The 20,092-nt window shown below is 34.4% G+C and overlaps 2 pseudogenes; both read right to left on the reverse strand.

The window, feature by feature from the left end:
• Positions 1-10,927: 10,927 nt before the first annotated feature.
• Positions 10,928-14,358, reverse strand: LOC134261438 (uncharacterized; annotated as a pseudogene).
• Positions 14,359-15,755: 1,397 nt separating this feature from the next.
• On the reverse strand, positions 15,756-18,174 carry LOC134261145 (uncharacterized; annotated as a pseudogene).
• Positions 18,175-20,092: the final 1,918 nt, after the last annotated feature.

Consider the following 20,092-nt stretch of genomic DNA (forward strand, 5'->3'; position numbering starts at 1 on the left):
ATTTTTTCAGTCATTGAAATAATTACAATATTGCAACAAAAAATTCCGACATTAAAGTTGCAGCTCATATTGCTTTAAAAGTACCTTATTTAATTTTTTTCAGAATAAGAAAATTAGGGATTTTGAAATATTTCCCACTGAGCCATCTTTAAGATCGTAGGAAGTAATTTCAGTTTGGGGGCACAGCCCATATATTTTCAGTTGGGGGCACTATCAACTACCAAAAATTCCTTGACAAGCGATAATAATAAAGATCATCGGCATTTTCATTGAGGGGGTACGAGCACATATAGTAGCTATGTTTTCTACATTATATTAGTAACATTATTTGACCCTGCCCCGGTTCCTATGACGATGACCTTGATTTACGCAAAGACTTTAACTTTTCTATCGTCAACTTCCCTTACTAATGCAGCAATATACATGTACATGTACCTTCATCCCCCTGCATACGGCGTTTATATATATCTCTGGGGATTCGATACTCAAGAGCATTCTCTACGTATGAACAATTTCTAGAATGAGGTGAATTATTGACAAACAAGTTGATGAAACAAAATTATCAGCAATCTCGTTTAAAGTGATCATATCTTAAGTTCTTTGGTCGATGCAATGACCTTGTCAGCAAATACAATTTATCATTGAGTCAAATGCTGACTGACGTTTTTCATACGGTACTTATTGTTGGTCCATTATTTATACACTGAATTGACGACGGATTTTTCTGTTATTTCCCGATGACAATTAAGGAGTACAGGACGGGTGTAACCAGTCAGCAGGGGATGCTCACTCCTCCATGGCACCTGATCCCACATCTGATGGTTTAGAGGTCTGTGTTTGCTCTGCTCTTGTTATGTTCCCCAAACGAAGTTGGGGAACATATTGTTTTTACTCTGTTTCTTATTATTATTATTATTATTATTAAGGTCTTCCGTCTTCACGGAAGACCTTCTAGTGATTCTACTGTTTCTTATTATTATTATTATTATTATTATTATTATTATTTTCCCCAAAATTTTGTGCACGCGATTTCTCGAAAACTATTCAGTGGTTTTCAATGAAACTTTCAGGAATTATGCGTCATTATATGAAGTTGTGGCATGGATAGAAAAATTTGGAATACTCACCTTAGGTTCCAAGTTATTGACACTTTTCTGATTTTAAAATGCAATTTTGTCCCCCCTTTTTTTCGAAAATGGTTTAAGATTTTAACTGGAGACCTGTTAGAGATGAAAGATGATGACTTTTAGATATGACGAATCACCTTTTCGTGGGTCGTCGGTACTTCCGGTTGCTGCCGGAAGCGAAATAAAAAAGTCCATATTTTCTAACTTTTTTTGTTTTTCAATATTTTTCATTTATTTTTGGAATGGTAATAGAGACCCTTCTTATAATAATTACTGTATGATTTGTTTGAATATTGATAAATCCAAACTCTAGATATTAACAATTAAAAATCTTAAGCGAGTCCAAAATGGCGGCTGTCTCTGTCAACTCCGACATTTCGCAATAGGGGTTTACGGAGGCAGCCGAACGTTTGCTTGAACGAAAGTTACATAGGGACAAATGAAAATAAAGGAATACTTGGATTTTCACGTCATAGTTACGTTCCAATTCTGTGTCAAACTATGTTCTTCTTAAACGTCTTCTATAATTTGTTTTGGTTGGTTGTCAAAGTAGAAAAAGTGTTACTTGCTTAAATACTATATGGAATTTGTAAAATGTGTTAAATATACTTTCTAATCGTCGAATTTTAGGCTATATGAACGGTTTTTTATTTCATTGAAGCTTTCACACGTATTAAATAGAACATCCCAAAGAAAAGGCGCCAAGATTAACTCGTGGCGTTTGCAATAAATTACGAATAGTGACTAGCTTTTATAATTGTAAAACAAAAGCACTGTTATACAGAGGTATAAACAAGAAGATTTAGAGCAGAGGTCCCAATAGCGTAATATTTAGCACGTTCGATTTTCATGCTGGCGACTTGGATTCAATCCCCCTTGAGTGCAATAATTTTTTTTACTTTTTCATCTCGGTTTTACGTTTTTTTTAACGGAATCGGACGGAAGACCTCTCGTTGCTCGCAACGAGGTCGTATCTAGTTATTATTATTATTATTTTTCTTCTTCCTGGGAAAATTTTGTCCACGAGTGATCTTGTAAACTACACATCCGACTTAGGTGAAACCTTTTTAGGGTTAGTAGGCATGTTATGTAGAGTTGCCAAACAAAGGTCATTTTGCGCGCACGTGCTTGCAAGAGCGCGCACGTGCAATAGGTGAAATTACCAATATAAGGGATATTGCCGTAACTTTTCTATTTTTTGATGAAATTTTTTGAAACTCATAATGTAAGGATACATTAGTAGTATAAACAAGATAGCATGGTCAAAATAGCAAGATCTCACGCGCATGCACGTGTGCTTCGCTCTGATTGGCTGAAACTAAAGTCTCAATAACTTTCTTGTTTCTTGTCATAATCCTTTGAAATTTTGAACATAGTCCTACATTATGAAGATCTACCGCACGATATATAAGAATTTTCATGAAAGCATGCGCATGTGCGCGTGCTGCAAGCTGATTGGCTGAAACTTTAAATGGCAATATCTCCTTTGTTTTTTGACGAAATTCTTTGAAATTTAAAATATAGTGATGCATTAGGATATCCTACAAACTGATATAGAAAAAAAAATGAAATCACGTGCATGCACGTGCGCTGCAATCTGATTGGCTGAAACTTTAAATGGCTATTTCTCCTTTGTTTTTTGACGAAATTCTTTGAAATTTAAAATATAGTCATGCATTAGGATATCCTACGAAATGATATAGAAAAAAAATCATGAAATCACGCGCATGCACGTGTGCTGCAATCTGATTGGCTGAAATTTTAAATTGCTATTTCTCCTTTGTTTTTTGACGAAATTTTTTGAAATTTAAAATATAGTCATGCATTAGGATATCCTACAAAATGATATAAAAAAATTCATTAAATTACGGACATGCACGTGTGCTGCAATCTGATTAGCTGAAACTTTAAATGGCTATAACTCCCTTGTTTTTCAACCAAACAGGATAGGATTTAGAACATAGATAGATGTAAGTGACTCCTACAAGAAGGTATGATCATCATGCACGTGCACGCACGTGCGTGCATTTGAAACGAGTATATTTAAAAATACTCTTGAATGAGTGATTTTTATTACTTTTGGACTGAATGCTTTAATATATAGTATATTAAAATATATAAATAGTGTAGACAAGATGATATGGTCATAACGCACATGCATTCACATGCGCTTGGGTGCAATGCTAAAAATTGAATATAATTGGTATCCTTCTGGGAAAGCGTTGTAAAAGTCAAAAATGCACAGAGTTTGTCTTATTTAATGAAGCTTACAGGGAACATGGCACCAAAAGGGAGTTGGGGAGCGTTTGGGGAACATCTGTAACGGTTCCCGTTACAATTAGCACTAGTTTTGTATTGATTTACGTACTTTGATATTGAATATAGTTCGTTATCTCCATATCCTTCATTTTACCCACCGAGAATGTATCTTTGTTGATGGAATGTCTGTCCCCGGTTACTTGTCGTTCGTTACCTATTCATTCATGAGTACACAGAATAACGAAATGACACTGGCAGGGGCGTCGCCCAGTATAATTTAAAAAAATAAATGTGATAAGCCACCAGAAAACCAGGTTTATTGAGTCTTTTCCAGAAATAAAGATTCTTGCATTTTCAGCTAGCTACAGTACGAGTAAGTAAAAATCCAAAACGTTAGGGTGATTCTCCTTTTAATTCTACAGTTATGACGCTGCAAAAATGATACATTTCATTCACAAAATCTCAAAATTCAGACATAATGGAAGTTATTCTAGTTTTATTAGAGAGTAAAAAAGAATAATTAAGACATAAATAACATTATGGAGCAAATACCTAACACTGATGTATAGAAATTTGAATTTATATAGTATGTGGTCAAATTTTTTAAGCATATCAAATTCTGGTGCAAAAAGGTTAAATTTCTAGTGCAAAAAGTTCAAGACCAAATACTTATAAATTTCCAATTATACAGCACATAACAGGTAAAAAATTTAGTCACTTTTCATTTTAAGTTTCAAAAAACAACAACAACAAAAAAAAACAACATACAATTAATAAATCACACAAAAGAATTAACATTTGAATAAATAATCATTTTCATGAAAGATTGCATGAAGCCTTGCTCAACACATGTCTATCTTCATCGATGTAATATCTTAACTCTCTGGCACAGCGAACTTCTTTGGACTCTTTCTTTTTTAGGTCACCTGAGTAAACTCAGGTGACCTATTGCTATCCGTTTTCGTCCGTCGTCGTGCGTCGTCCGTCGTGCGTTAACATTTGAACATTTTCAGCTTCTTCTCTGTAACCACTGAACCAATTTCAACCAAATTTGGCATAAAGCATATATGGGTAAAGGGAAACAAAAATTGTGAATTTCATGATCCCTGCCCCCCTGGGGCCTGAGGGGTGGGGCCAAAACCACTAAAATTAATGCAATATGTAAAAATCTTCTTCTTTACTCCTGGACATCAAGCAGTCAAACTGTTTGCATGATTGTAATCAGCAATGAGTCCTCTACCAAAATTGTGAAATTCATGGCCCTGGGGTCAGGGGTTCTAGTGCTAGGGCGGGGCTAAATAAGTAGGTAGTGAAAATGCATTATTTCTTTGAAAATCTTCTTCTCTGCTCCTGGGTATTAAATAAACCAATTAAGTATATAGTCATGATGAGCAAGAGTGCCTCTACCAAAATTGTGAATTTTATGGCCCCAGGGTCAGGGGTTCTGGTGTTAGGGCGGGGCTGTATTGACTATGTAGTGAAAATACATGAATTCTTTGAAAATCTTCTTCTCTGCTCCTGGGTATTAAATAAACTAACTAGTACATAGTTATGATGACCAAGAGTGCCTCTACCAAAATTGTGAATTTTATGGCCCCAGGGGCAGGGGTTCTTGTTTTAGGGTGGGGCTCTAATGATTATATAGTGAAATGCATGAATTCTTTGAACATCTTATCCTTTGCTCCTGGTTAATATACTAATGATCTAATTACATATTTAAGGCTAGGATTTATTTTATTTTCAGTTTTACAAACCCTCAATTCAAGGTTTTGAATTTTCAGAAAAAAATAAAACAATTTTTTTCTTTCCGATGTCAAATTTGAGTCGGGATCGAGATTTCAAATTTACGAACTCGCACTTCCGGTTTTAAGATGAAACGGCGGGTAAATAAAGCTAGTGTAAAATTCATCGATACGAGTGCCATTCAAAACGTTTCGCCCGTTCAAAGGACAAATAAAATGCTGACGACTTTGTTGCACAATGACATGCTGGTGAGATAATTATGTATTCGTTTCAAAAGTATCTGTCTGTAAATTATTTCCCTCCCCAAGGTTTTAAACTGCCTGTGGTAGCTATTGCATATTGCCAGCGACATTGTTTAGGTCTCTGTTATAGCTTACAGTCTAAGCATCATGTGTCCAGTGGTAAGGAGCCTATTAGAATAGCATAAAAAAAGAATGTACAAATGTTAATAGTTGATTTATCCAATTTTTTTTCTATTTCCTTCTCCTTCGGGACTTTTTTATTCTCATGTTCATAACTAAACCTAAACATAAAAAAAATGCTGGCCTTATAATGAAGAAAGGGGCCTCTTTCAAAATAGATAATTTCAGGGCCCCTGGGTCAGGGTTACCAGGGGGGTACTTTGTCAAAAATAAATTAATGCTTTGAAATCTGCCCTTTGATAAGCAATGGTGCCTCCTTCAAAATTTGTGAATTTCATGGCTTTTGGATTAAAACACGAACCAAATACAATCGCTGGAAACTTGTTACATGATACTCAGGTGACCTATAAGGCCCGTGGGCCTCTTGTTCTGGATCCACTTTGATGCGAGGTTTTGGACTCATAGGTTTAGGGCATGACTCCAGACTGTCAGATGTATCCCTGCAGAATGGTCTTAATCCGACTTAACTCAATATGAGTTAAGTCCCGTTATGGAGACAAATAGAGATAAAAAGTTCAGGGGAGATAACTCTCACTCAAATGCACTGACTTCATTTAGTCACATCCATTACGCATGTGCATTTGCTCTTCCTTTCCATCGTCCGTCAGCCATTGAAGCTCAGCATCGAGTTTAGTCTCAACAATATTCATCTTCATCTTGCGTTCCTTTGACCATCCAACGTCGGAAATATGAACATAATCAGGGCAAATAGATCCTGGACTAAGGGCCCATCCATATTACCCGATGTGTGAATATTATCATAGCATATCTAAAGTATCAACATCCCCAACGACGATATTAACCACGTGTGCAGCAACCACCGCAGTAGATGAACTCTTGTTTGAGAACATGACCTCAGTGTATTAATACATTGGTGAAATCGAAACCAACTTTTCGTTGTTATTAAAACCAACGTTTACAAATGGTGCCCACATACACTGGACATTACCAATAGCCACCATGCAGTGATCACGTGCCTCTTGGATCCGCCACGACATAGATCGGTGTCACATATCATCTGGTTCGGACTGCAAAATATTCCATCCATCATGGATTCCGTGTAAACAAATGTGTCGGTAAAATTGTTTTAATTTTTAAGTGCAGCGAGGAACTTGGCTGTGAATGAACCTTAAGAAAGACATTTTCTGCTAATTCAACCATAGTTGCATTTATCACTATGTTAATTTAATTATTAATATTTGCTTGCCATTTAATTGAATTATTTGTGCATCAATCAGCTCATCTCTTGACAGTCTTGTTGTAACACTTGTGCTTGTCTTGATATAAGCCATTTATTCAATGTTTATTTATTTATTTTTGCATTGACATCACATCGATCATCACCACCATTGTTTGTGCCTCCATGTTGTACACTGGTTGAGAAATATCTTTGAAGAAAGAGTCACAGATCTGACAGGGAGTGTGAGAATTGAGGGTAAGCTATGGCTAATTGAGAAGGGAACCATCTACAGATCACGTTCATATACCATAGATTTGGTAAGATTGTGTTTAGCAAGTTTGTGTATATTGTGATGTCTATTTGTGTTGTAAATAGAATTTCATTTGGAAACTAGGAATTGAAATGTTTATAGTGAAAAGTAAAGTATTTTATGATGATTTGCTTAATATAATGCATGAAATGTTATTTTACGATCCTTAAAAGTTACGAGGAAAATGGAATGATTTCCTTGAGCAAAATATTCAGTGTCCAGCGTTTGTAAGTGCATGCTCCTTGGGTGTTCAAAGACGTCTTACTTTAGGAAAAATTTTCATCTATAAACTCCATTGGATTGTCAGTCAGTAGGTAACAAAAATAAATTAATAACTAAATAGATAAAATAAGAAATAAATAAAATCTAATTAATGAATTAATAATAATAAAAAATAATAAATAAATAGTGTGGGAAACTACAACATTTCAACAAACTTGTCATGAAATAGGAATTCCAGTTAACGCAGATTAAGATTGAAAGCCCAACCACTTATTTAAAATAAAATAAATTCCAAGGATTCCTTAGACTCTTAGAAACTACCTAAACATTTCAACAAAATTGTCAGGAAATAAAAAATTCCAATTAAATCAGTTTAAAATTGTAGGCTACACATCGTATTATAATAACATAAAATAGATAAACGAATAAATAAGTTTCAAGGATTCCTTAGTGTGTTAGAAACTACATGTACCTAAACACTAACAAACTTGTCAGGAAATAGAAATTTCAATTAATCCAGTTTTCAATCCCTTGTTTTAGATTACCGATAATTGATACACATACAAATGGAAACAAATAGGGAGGATTTAGATGCACAGGATTTAGATACACGGGATTGACACACGCGCTGTAATGGGATAAAGGGATCGTATGGCATTGTTTACAAAACTTCTCTATTTTGTCATTGTTCAGATGTCACAATACATTTAAATATTTTTCTAAATAGTAAATAACAACTGCAGATAGACAACAATAATCATATATTATAAAACATTTAACCAGGACAGGAACAAAAATAAATTCAGGAAATAAAAAATTCCAATTTAATCAGTTTAAAATTGTAGGCCACATATTGTATTTAACATAAAATAGATAAAACGAATAAATAAGTTTCAAGGATTCCTTAGTGTGTTAGAAACTACATGTACCTAAACACTAACAAACTTGTCAGGAAATAGAAATTTCAATTAATTCAGGTTAAAATTAAGGCCCAACCACTAATTTAACATTTCTTGATCTAGTTCAAAAGTTCCACAATGCAAGTGGAAGTTCAAGTTCAAGTTATTCATTCAAACCGTATAAATGGTACATGACGTTCAACAATATATGTACAATATATACAAAAAATAATATACAAGATACACGTGAAATGGCGGAATTAATTTTCGTATGAGTAACAAACATATAGTTATGCCAAAACATATTCATCCCAGAGCACTTTTGTAAAAAGTTAAAATTTGTTTAGCTGATTATTGTCAATTTCAATAAGCCCACCTTTCAAATGCAGTGTTGTTCAATGCTGTGGCATTTGTCATTCAATTTTCGTTAAACAGTAAAGTTTTATCAGGAAGTGTGGCATGTAGCTGAAGATTTCACAATGCAGCTTTAGCCCATAATTTAAAAAACTATGTTTATAATATAATAATGAATAAGTAGGCAATTATATATAAATAAATAAATAATTAATTAATAGATAAAAAAAAATGATTAATTGATTTAAAATGCAGCTTTAGCAAAAGCATAATTATACATGTATATATATCTTCCACATTTTGTCAAACCAAGAAACATCTTCATTCAAGAAACATCTTCATTATTTAAAATACTTCACAGCTACTTGTCAATTAGACCCAACATTCCACGTTCAGTTTTTGCTTAATTTGGCGTGAAGTCTTCACGTCATTCCATTACTTTAATGCTACAGAAATTTATTTCATTTCTTGGCTTTGACACTAAAACATTAAGGGTAATACTCTTTGAATTGGGGGGTGCTACACACTTGAATTTATCAGGCTGGTCTGAAGATTATATAAAGATTAAAGGGAGATGGAAGTCCATGCATTTCAGACTTTCATTCAATTTTAGTCAGACACAGTCACACTTGACAGTCACACTTGACAACACCTTTTTACTGTTTTTAAATTCATTCTAAGTTTGCAGGCACTTCTGTCATTGTATGGGTTATTGCATCATCTTTAATAGTATTATGCAAAAAATCACACATTCATCAATTTAGATAATGCGAATCGGACTTAGAACAATACAACATCCATATCAGATGGTTTGGTCAACAAGGAATGACCTGGAAAAAGGTCCCACCATTCAAATATTCGAACTCTGGTGTCATAATACAACAACCCACATGTCATAATGATACATTGTGGGTAATAGTATTGGTTCCATGTCCCTTTGCCATCTACAAAAGTTTATGAAATTGACCGTCTTGTTTTCAATTATGTTTAATACCAAGGTTAAAATTTATTGGGTCACAAATGCTGCCAAGAAATTATTTCAGGCCCATGTTGCCACACAAGGTTTGCATTAGGATATATAGCTCATTATATTGGTTCATTGCCACAAGGGGTGGGGGTATAGTCACTACCCCAATATTCAACAGGGCTCATCAATCCAGAGGGTGTTCACCTTTCCCATATAGCACATTCTACCATTATTCTCTATACCATTCAGTGTGACATATGATAATCAAAATAATTTGTCAAAATTTCCAGTGCTACCTACCATTTCCATTTAGTTATTGAGCATTACATATATTATTGATCTTTGCAACTATTGTTCTATTGAACTATTGAACAGTTATTGATCATTACATAATTGATCTTTGCAACTATTGATCTATTGAAAAGTTATTGATCATTACATATTTACATATATTATTGATCTTCGTAAAAAATTTCCCTAGTTCTATGGTATACTGCATATATATCAAGCAGTAATTAATTTTACATAATTGTAATAAGTAGCAGTTTTGTCATGGTGTGGGCAAAATTTGCCGCATGTGGCGGATGTCTTCACATGCTGCGCTTTATTAGCTCCCATGTGAAGACATATGGCCGAATTTTGCTAGAAGCTCTCTGCTGATCCTGTTATCTTCCGTCATTGTGCCATTGCTATTGATAAAGTCGACTTAGACCATTGTCTTTGTAATACATTGCTACCTACTCATTGCAATTCATTTATCATTGAATATCATTGTATATCATTCAATATCATTGCATATTATTGCATAACATTGCATATCAATGCATATCATTGAATATCATTGTACCCATTGTGTAAATACATGTATACACTTTGCGTACATCATTGATTGAATATCATTGTTTATCATTGAATATCATTGTACCCATTGTGTATTAATTATTCAATATACACTTTGTGTACATCATTGAATTGATACTTTATGTACATCATTGTAGAGATACCTTGTGTACATCATTGTATTCATTGTATTGATGATTGATTTGACTATTGATTATATTGATGATTGATTTTGACTATTGATTGTATTGATGATTGATTTGACTATTAATCAATAAAGCCATGACAAAAACTGCCAACCATTCTTAATCTATTTTGTCGACATAATCCGACTTAACTCAATATGAGTTAAGTTCCGTTATGGAGACAAATAGAGATAAAAAGTTCAGGGGAGATAACTCTCACTCAAATGCACTGACTTCATTTAGTCACATCCATTACGCATGTGCATTTGCTCTTCCTTTCCATCTTCCGTCAGCCATTGAAGCTCAGCATACCACCCACCTCTCCCAATTTACAAGATTTTGATGAATTGTTCTCTTGTGTCAACAAAATGTTGCTGCTGTCTTTGATTTCCTTTTTCAGTTAACATCCATTCTCTTGGCTACCAGCAGAAGAATCCATTACATCCATTCCTTTGGCTACCAGCAGAAGAATCCATTACATCCATTCCCTTGTCCTCAAGCAGAAGAATCCATTTCCGCCGTCCTTGGCTACCAGCGATAGGACCCGTAACCTCAGTTCCCTTGGATACCAAAAGGACCTATTAGCGTCATGGCTTTGTTACGTCTCATTGAAATGCAAAGTATATGGTCTTCTTACAGGCTGTTTTTTAATGCTGAATCGAATTTTGCTAGAAGCTCGCTGCTGATCCTGTTATCTTCCAGGGCCAGTGGCCAATAATTGAGCTTCCGTCATTGTGCCATTGCTATTGATTCTACGTCATATACTATTGATAAAGTCGACGTAGATCATTGTCTTTGTAATACATTGCTACCTGCTCATTGCAATTCATTTATCATTGAATATCATTCAATATCATTCAATATCATTGCATAACATTGCATATCAATGCATATCAATGCATATCATTGAATATCATTGTACCCATTGTGTAAATACATGTATACACTTTGCGTACATCATTGATTGAATATCATTGTTTATCATTGAATATCATTGTACCCATTGTGTATTAATTATTCAATATACACTTTGTGTACATCATTGAATCGATACTTTATGTACATCATTGTAGAGATACCTTGTGTACATCATTGTATTCATTGTATTGATGATTGATTTGACTATTGATTATATTGATGATTGATTTTGACTATTGATTGTATTGATGATTGATTTGACTATTAATCAATAAAGCCATGACAAAAACTGCCAACCATTCTTAATCTATTTTGTCGACATAATATCTCATCATATAGATACCACTGCCTTGCAGAATCAAGGCCTTTTGGTTCAAAGAATTATAGCAAAGTTTCAGTGTCAAATAGTGCTTGCTGACCTCTTTTAAAAATGTTGACAGATTTTTCTTCTGAGCCGTAATACGTCTTCACAGAAACAACACCTGGACTGTCTACAGAAATCTTTAAACGGTGAAATTTTGAGATGGAAGATTTTTTGAAGGGATAAAAAAAAACATGACCAGTTATAGAATGTAACAGTAACATCACTTTGAGAAAATATTAAGCAGGCTAGGTAAATAAACATTTGCTAATATTTCATTGCTACCAAGAGAATACCATACTGCTGTCCCTACATACATATACATATACTAGTATACAGTGGGGAAGATGTACTAGTATATAGTGGGGTAGATCTGGAAAACTGTTGCCTTTGACCTTTGGCAAAAGTTTCTTAGATTATCTCCACTAACTCGGGACAACAATTTGACTGTTTCTCTCTGTTGAAGTTATATAAATAACAAACCCTAAGAAAACAATCTATTTATTGATCTTGGCTATTAATTCAAGAGAAATACAAATAATAAAAAAAATGGAATGTTTTTAAATATTTACCTTATCATTGTGTTGTTTTTGTTCTGACCAGCACAGTTATTCATCTGCAACACATCCTTAAATCTCTCCACATCCCCAATGTTTAAAAAAATGATGCAGAAGACTGACAACTGTGTTAGCTCCTTTGCCCACCTCCTCAGCTTTATCAACCAGAAAAATCTTAGCACACCTATTGCAAAAATAAAATTGTTTTACACGCAGCCTGTATTTTCTTATTCCATGTTTTTTTTTAACAAACATCTTATGGCTTCCCAGGGTCAGTAAATGAAATAAATCTTATGCAAGTTATTAACTGTCTAATTATTGTTTATATTTAAGGTATTAACTGTCTAATTATTGTTTACATGTACCTGCTCCTTCTGAACAAACGCCAAAGGCTTGGCACTTTCTAGGGGTCTTGAAAAATAGTGGCCCTACTTCCTGTGCATGGTGAGGGATAGTGAACTTGTTGAGCAAAATCAAAGCTGTATGTCTGGGTTATGTCATGTCTGCACACTTGCCCTTCACAAAAATAAAAACAATATGCATATAAACTGAAATTATTTGTTCTCATATATTGTGTGTTAATTTAATCAGAATTAGAGTGAAAATAGACAGCATGAATCAATAATCTCCTATCAATTTGATGTGTTAAAGTAAACAACATTTAGAAAATGAAAATAAACTTTACTGTGCGCACCTCTTTCAGCTTGATCCAAGTTGTATGTATGATACAAATCCTTTGACTGCAAACACCTTTCTCTGTAATACTCCCTCTGTTCCTTGGCTTTGTCCAGGTGACAGGTATACTCTTCCAGCACGGCCTTCTTTTCATCCTCAGACAAGTTCCCTGCATTGCTGATGTTGTGAACATATCTTTGGCATTTAGGACACAGATATGTAGCTGCTTTCATGATAAGAATATATGGCATTTGTTCCAACCAGATTTTCTTAAATTCTGATAAACTGACTTTCCCTACAAAGTTATTAAAGATAGTTCAGAAGACTATCACATTTTTTAAAAAATTAATGCTTAAAGACTAGTATATACCTTGATATTATAGCATCAGTTACATGTACTATAAAAGTACTTTCTAAAGCATATTTAATAAAATTAAAAATTTAATCACACCTGAAAATATTTGATTCATGAGTTCATTAAACAAAATTATGTAAACAAACCTGTAATTCTGCATTACTTCTGCTTGATTATAAAGTTCCCAAACATCAGATTTTGTCTTATCAGAAGGAAGTATCAAAAGGACTTTGTTGCCTTGAGTCGAGTAGTTTGGTTGTCTGCCTGGGAGTCCATTCTTCATCGTGTATTCCTCCAAGAACTGACAAACAGGCTTTACATCAGTTAAACTGAGTGCATGTTTAGGCATTTTACCAGTGTGTCCCATGAATCCTTGGCTCGAAACCATCTTTATCAAGGGAAGAAGCTATGTTATTTAGCTTAAATTTCCCAATACTGTGGCAAAACAGAAAAGTATCCCGACAGACCTGCTGTCCTGCAAAATAGTACTTCTGTGCTACTCTTTCTGAATCTCGTTCCTTTGTTTTTTGCTTTTTGCTCATAGACTGGGGCCAATATGTACTAGACTTTCTGTGTGCTGCCAATTGCACTTTAACAGTTAAATCAAGTTCCTCATTTCACATTTCTTGACACTGTTGTCTGTATTCGAGCATGTGACTAAATTCTACTTTCGTCCTGCATGCTGCAACACAATTTTCTTCATCATTGTCTACCGATCTGTGTTCTAATTCAGTGTCTGAATCTGAAATATCACCAGTCAAGTTTGTAGATCTTTCCTCTTCCTCACCTTCGGACGATGATAAGGGAACAAACTCCGATTGATTTCCAAAATACAAATCAGTTAAAGTTGTTATTTCATCAATAAAAGGTTCATCTTGATGAAAAATAATTTCATCAGCCACTACACTAGCCGTGCTTGAGTGACTCATAATATAAATAAACTTTCTACAACATCAGTGAAACAATAAACTGTTGTCTGCGAAATATCCCACATGTTTATACTGGTTACGTACTTCCGCGTTTACTACGATCGATAACTCTAACAAAATATATTATGCATATTATTATTATATTTGATATGCATATCAAACTCTAGGGCAAAAAGGTTAAATTTCTAGTGCAAAAAGTTCAAGACCAAATACTTATAAATTTCCAATTATACAGCACATAACAGGTAAAAAATTTAGTCACTTTTCATTTTAACTTAAAAAAACAAAACAAGTATACAATTAATAAATCACATAAAAGAATTGACATTTGAATAAATAATCATTAGGTCACCTGAGTTACTCAGGTGACCTATTGCTATCCGTTTTCGTCCGTCGTGCGTCGTGTGTTAACATTTGAACATTTTCAGCTTCTTCTCTGAAACCACTGAACCAATTACAACCAAATTTGGTATACAGCATCTACGGGTGAATAAACTTACTAAGCACATAGTTATGATGAGCAAGAGTGCCTTTTCCAAAATTGTGAATTTTATGGCCCCAGGGTCAGGGGTTCTGGTGTTAGGGCGGGACTCTATTGATTATATAGTGAAAATGCATTTATTTTTTGAAAATCTTCTTCTCTGTTTCTGAGTATGAAATAAACTAACTAAGCACATAGTTATGATAAGCAAGAGTGCCTTTTCCAAAATTGTGAATTTTATGGCCCCAGGGTCAGGGGTTCTGGTGTTAGGGCGGGGCTCTATTGATTATATAGTGAAAATGCATTTATTTTTTGAAAATCGTCTTCTCTGTTTCTGAGTATCAAATAAACTAACTAAGCACATAGTTATAATAAGCAAGAGTGCCTTTTCCAAAAATGTGAATTTTATGGCCCTAGGGTCAGGGGTTCTAGTGTTAGGGTGGGGCTCTATTGATTATATAGTGAAAATACATTAATTCTTTGAAAATATTTTCCTTTGCTTCTGGGTTTTATGACAATGATCCAAGTATGTATATCTATGATGAAGAAAGGTGCATCTAGCAAAGTGTTTTTTATGCCCCCTGGGTCAGAGGGGTGGGGGGTTACATAGTCTGAAAATAAATTAATGCTTTGAAATCTGCTCTTTGGTATTAATCAACCATTTTATGATAAAATTTGCAAAATTTTGAAATATGTGGCCCCTGGGTCAATGGTTCCTTTTGAGTGAGGTGCACAACTGGGTATAAAGTGGAAGTGCATTTTCTCTTTGTTACTCTGTTCTACCTCTGGGTATTAAGTAAATATAGTATGCATGCTAAGTTAATAATTATGATAAGTAATGGTGTCTCTTTCAACATTGTGAATTGTGAATTTTATGGCCTCTGGTTTAAAACACGAACCAAATTTAATTGTTTGAAAGTTGTAACACAATACTCAGGTGACCTATAAGGCCCGTGGGCCTCTTGTTTTCATGAAAGATTGCATGAAGCCTTGCTCAATACATCTCTATCTTCATTGATGTAATATCTTAACTCTCTGGCACAGCGAACTTCTTTGGACTCTTCTTTTTTTTTGGATCCACTTTGATGCGCGGTTTTGGACACATAGGTTTAAGGCATGACTCCAGACTGTCAGATGTACCCCTGAAGAATGGTCTTATCTCATCATATAGATACCACTGCCTTGCAGAATGAAGGCCTTTTGGTTCAATGACTGATGGCAAAGTTTCAGTGTCAAATAGTGCTTGCTGACCTCTTTTCAAAATGTTGACAGATTTTTCTTTTGAGCTGTAATACGTCTTCACAGAAACAACACCTGGAATGTCTGCAGAAATCTTAAAATGGTGAAATTTTGAGATGGAAGGTAGTTTCTTCAAGAAGGGATAAAAAAACATGACCAGTTATAGAATGTAACAGGCCTGTCAACATCAATGATCAGCTGGGGCATATTGTTACCATTTCTGGAAGATTGCCTCACTGATGACGCTACTTCATCTAGAGTTTCTGCAGTTGAGTGTCTCCACTTCATGTTCCAGAGACCGAAATGCCAATCTGGACTAAATTTAGTGTGCCCAGCCTCCATTAGTGAGAATTCAACACTACGGTGTCGGCTTGTCAATACTCTCCACATGCCATATCTAGAATATAACATATGAATATAAATATAAACAAGTTTAAAGGTTCTTAAACCTCACCTGTCTCAGCCAGCAAATCAATTTATTTTTAAATGTACAAATTCATCTATTAAGACATTGACACCCATTCATTTATAAATATTATAAAGTATAAGAATTTAATTTTAATGAATTTATCATTTAAAATGTTGCTTTAAATTTACATGGAAAATCAAAATCTGCTCATTGTTCAATTATCACTTTGAGAAAATATTAAGTAGGCTAGGTAATTAAACATTTGCTAATATTTCATTGCTGCTGTCCCTATATACATGTACATGTACTATTATAAAGTGGGGAAGATGTACTAGTATACAGTGGGGTAGATCTGGAAAACTGTTTCCTTTGACCTTTGGGAAATTTCTTAGATAATCTCCACTAACTTGGGACAACAATTTGACTGTTTCTCTCTGTTGAAGTTATATAATAGTAAACCCTAAGAAAACACTCTATTTATTGATCTTGGCTATTAATTCAAGAGAAATACAAGTAATAAATAAATGGAATGTTTTTAAATATTTACCTTATCTTTGTGTTGTTTTTATTTATTTTGACAAGCACAGTTATCCATCTGGAACACAACACCCTTCTCTCCACATCCCCAGTGCTCAAAAAATTGATGCAGAAGACTGACAACTGTGTTAGCTCCTTTGTTCACCTCCTCAGCTTCATCAACCAGATAAAATCTTTGCACACCTATTGCAAAAATAAAATCGTTTTACATGTAGCCTCTATTTTCTTATTCCATGTTTTTTTTTAACAAACATCTTATAGCTTCCAAGGGTCAGTAAATGAAATAAATCTTATGCAAGTTATTAACTGTCAACCCGGTAATTATTGTTTATATGTAAGATATTAACTGTCTAATTATTATTTACATGTACCTGCTCCTTCTGCACAAACACCAAAGGCTTGGCACTTTTTAGGGGTCTTGAAAAATAGAGGCCCTACTTCCTGTGCTTGGGGAGGATAGTGAACTTGTTGAGCAAAATCAAAACTGTATGTCTGGGTTATGTCATGTCTGCACACTTGCCCTTCACAAAAATAAAAACAATATGCATATATACTGAAATTATTTGTTCTCATATATTGTGTGTTAAGTTAATCAGTATTAGAGTGAAAATAGACAGCATGCATGAATCAATAACCTACTATCAATTTGATGTGTTAAAGTAAACAACATTTAGAAAATGAAAATAAACTTTACTGTGCGCACCTCTTTCAGCTTGATCCAAGTTGTATGTATGATACAAATCTTTTGACTGCAAACACCTTTCTCTTTAATACTCCCTCTGTTCCTTGGCTTTGTCCAGGTGAGAGGTATACTCTTCCAGCATGGCCTTCTTTTCGTTAGACAAGTTCCCTGCATTGTTGATGTTGTGAACATATCTTTGGCATTTAGGACACAGATCTTTAGCCGGTTTCATGATAAGAATATATGGCATTTGTTCCAACCAGATTTTCTTAAATTCTGATAAATTGACTTTCCTAAAAAGTTATTAAAGATCGTTAAAAAGACTATCACATTTTTAAAAAAAATTGCTGCTTAAAGACTAGTATATATACCTTGATATTATAGCATCAGTTACATGTACTATAAAAATACTTTCTAAAGCATATTTAATATATCAGAAAATTAAACATTTAAACACACCTGAAAATATTTGATTCATGAGTTCATTAAACAATATTATGTAAACAAACCTGTAATTCTGCATTACTTCTGCTTGATTATGAAGTTCCCAAACATCAGATTTTGTCTTATCAGAAGGAAGTATCAAAAGGATCGACTTTGTTGCCTTGAGTCGAGTAGTTTGGTTGTCTGCCTGGGAGTCCATTCTTCATCGTGTATTCCTCCAAGAACTGACAAACAGGCTTTACATCAGTTAAATTGACTGCATGTTTAGGCATTTTACCAGTGTGTCCCATGAATCCTTGGCTTGAGACCATCTGTATCAAGGGAAGAAGCTATGTTATTTAGCTTAAATTTCCCAATACTGTGGCAAAACAGAAAAGTATCCCGACAGACCTGCTGTCCTGCAAAATAGTACTTCTGTGCTACTCTTTCTGAATCTCGTTCCTTTGTTTTTTGCTTTTTGCTCATAGACTGGGGCCAATATGTACTAGACTTTCTGTGTGCTGCCAATTGCACTTTAACAGTTAAATCAAGTTCCTAATTTGATATTTCTTGACACTGTTGTCTGTATTCGAGCATGTGATTAAATTTACTTTCGTACTGCATGGAACACCATACAACTTACCGCACCCACATGTTTTTGTTTTGAATGCTGCAACACAATTTTCTTCATCAATGTCTACCGATCTGTGTTCTAATTCAGTGTCTGAGTCTGAAATATCACCAGTCAAGTTTGTAGATCTTTCCTCTTCCTCACCTTCGGACGATGATAAGGGAACAAACTCCGACTGATTTCCAAGATACAAATCGTTTAAAGTTGTTATTTCATCAATAAAAGGTTCATCTTGGTGAAAAATAATTTCATCAGGCTCTATACTAACCATGCTTGAGTGGCTTATAATATAAATAAACTTCCTACAACATCATTGAAACAATAAACTGTCGTCTGCGAAATATCCCACATGTTTATACTGGTTACGTACTTTCGGTTTTACTACGATCGATAACTCTAACAAAATATATTGACAAATGACAAATCGGTATGATTGATTGATTGTATATTGTTTACCGTCCCAATCGGTATGAAAAAATCTACGAAAAAAAAATATCAACAGTTGCTGAAAAATTCTTTTAAAATAAATTAAGTTCGTTTTAAAGTAATATTTTGGATAGAAGTTATAGGCCAAGTTAATTAATAAGTTTTATTTTTGTAAACAACGTGGTTTGGTTTAGTAAAAACGTGCATTTTCAAGTGTGTTTTTCAGCGGTGTTTTCTCGATTATGACGTAAAACTCAACAAGCCTGGTTTTGTCGTGGCGACTCACAAATAAATATCAACATTTACACATTGTGTGCTAAATATGTGCAAAGTTTGACCAAATTCTGTGCAGTGGTTATGAGGAGTTGCGCTGACAAACTGTTCATCTCTATATTCAAGGTACTGCCAAAAATCTAAGTTGATAAGTGACGAAATCCCCCCCCTCCCCCCAAAAAATAAAGGAATCGGAATTTCCAGGTAATATGCACACCTACAGCGCTATGACAAAAGTTTTCGCGATTTTTCAAAATGGTGGCCATAAACAAGGACGCGTTTCAAGGAACAGACATCTAAAATATATAATTAAATTTCATTTTAACTTAGCTAATATTTGGTGAGGTGTCCCTTAGATTTAATGACAGCTAATAAACGGCTTGGTATGGAATCATACAGAGATCTTATGTAGTTCTGATCAAATGAAGTCCATAGCTCCGAAACGACGGCGAAGGGCTCCTCAGGGGTCGTTCACGTTTTGTTGCCGATTTGTAGAGTTCGTTTGATTCGAAGCCACAAGTTTTCAATTATATTGATGTCCGGGGACTGTGCCGGCCACACAATAGTTGAAATGTTCTTTTCCAGTTTGTAGTCCCTCGTAATATGGGCTTTATGTACGGGGGCATTATCATCTTCGTCATAAACATATAAACCTAGATCATTGGCATAATACCCAGGAGCAAAGGAA

Source organism: Saccostrea cucullata, unplaced genomic scaffold (genome assembly GCF_032062105.1).
Source record: "Saccostrea cucullata isolate Sc308-1 unplaced genomic scaffold, CSIRO_AGI_Scuc_v1 ctg856, whole genome shotgun sequence".
Taxonomy (NCBI): domain Eukaryota; kingdom Metazoa; phylum Mollusca; class Bivalvia; order Ostreida; family Ostreidae; genus Saccostrea; species Saccostrea cuccullata.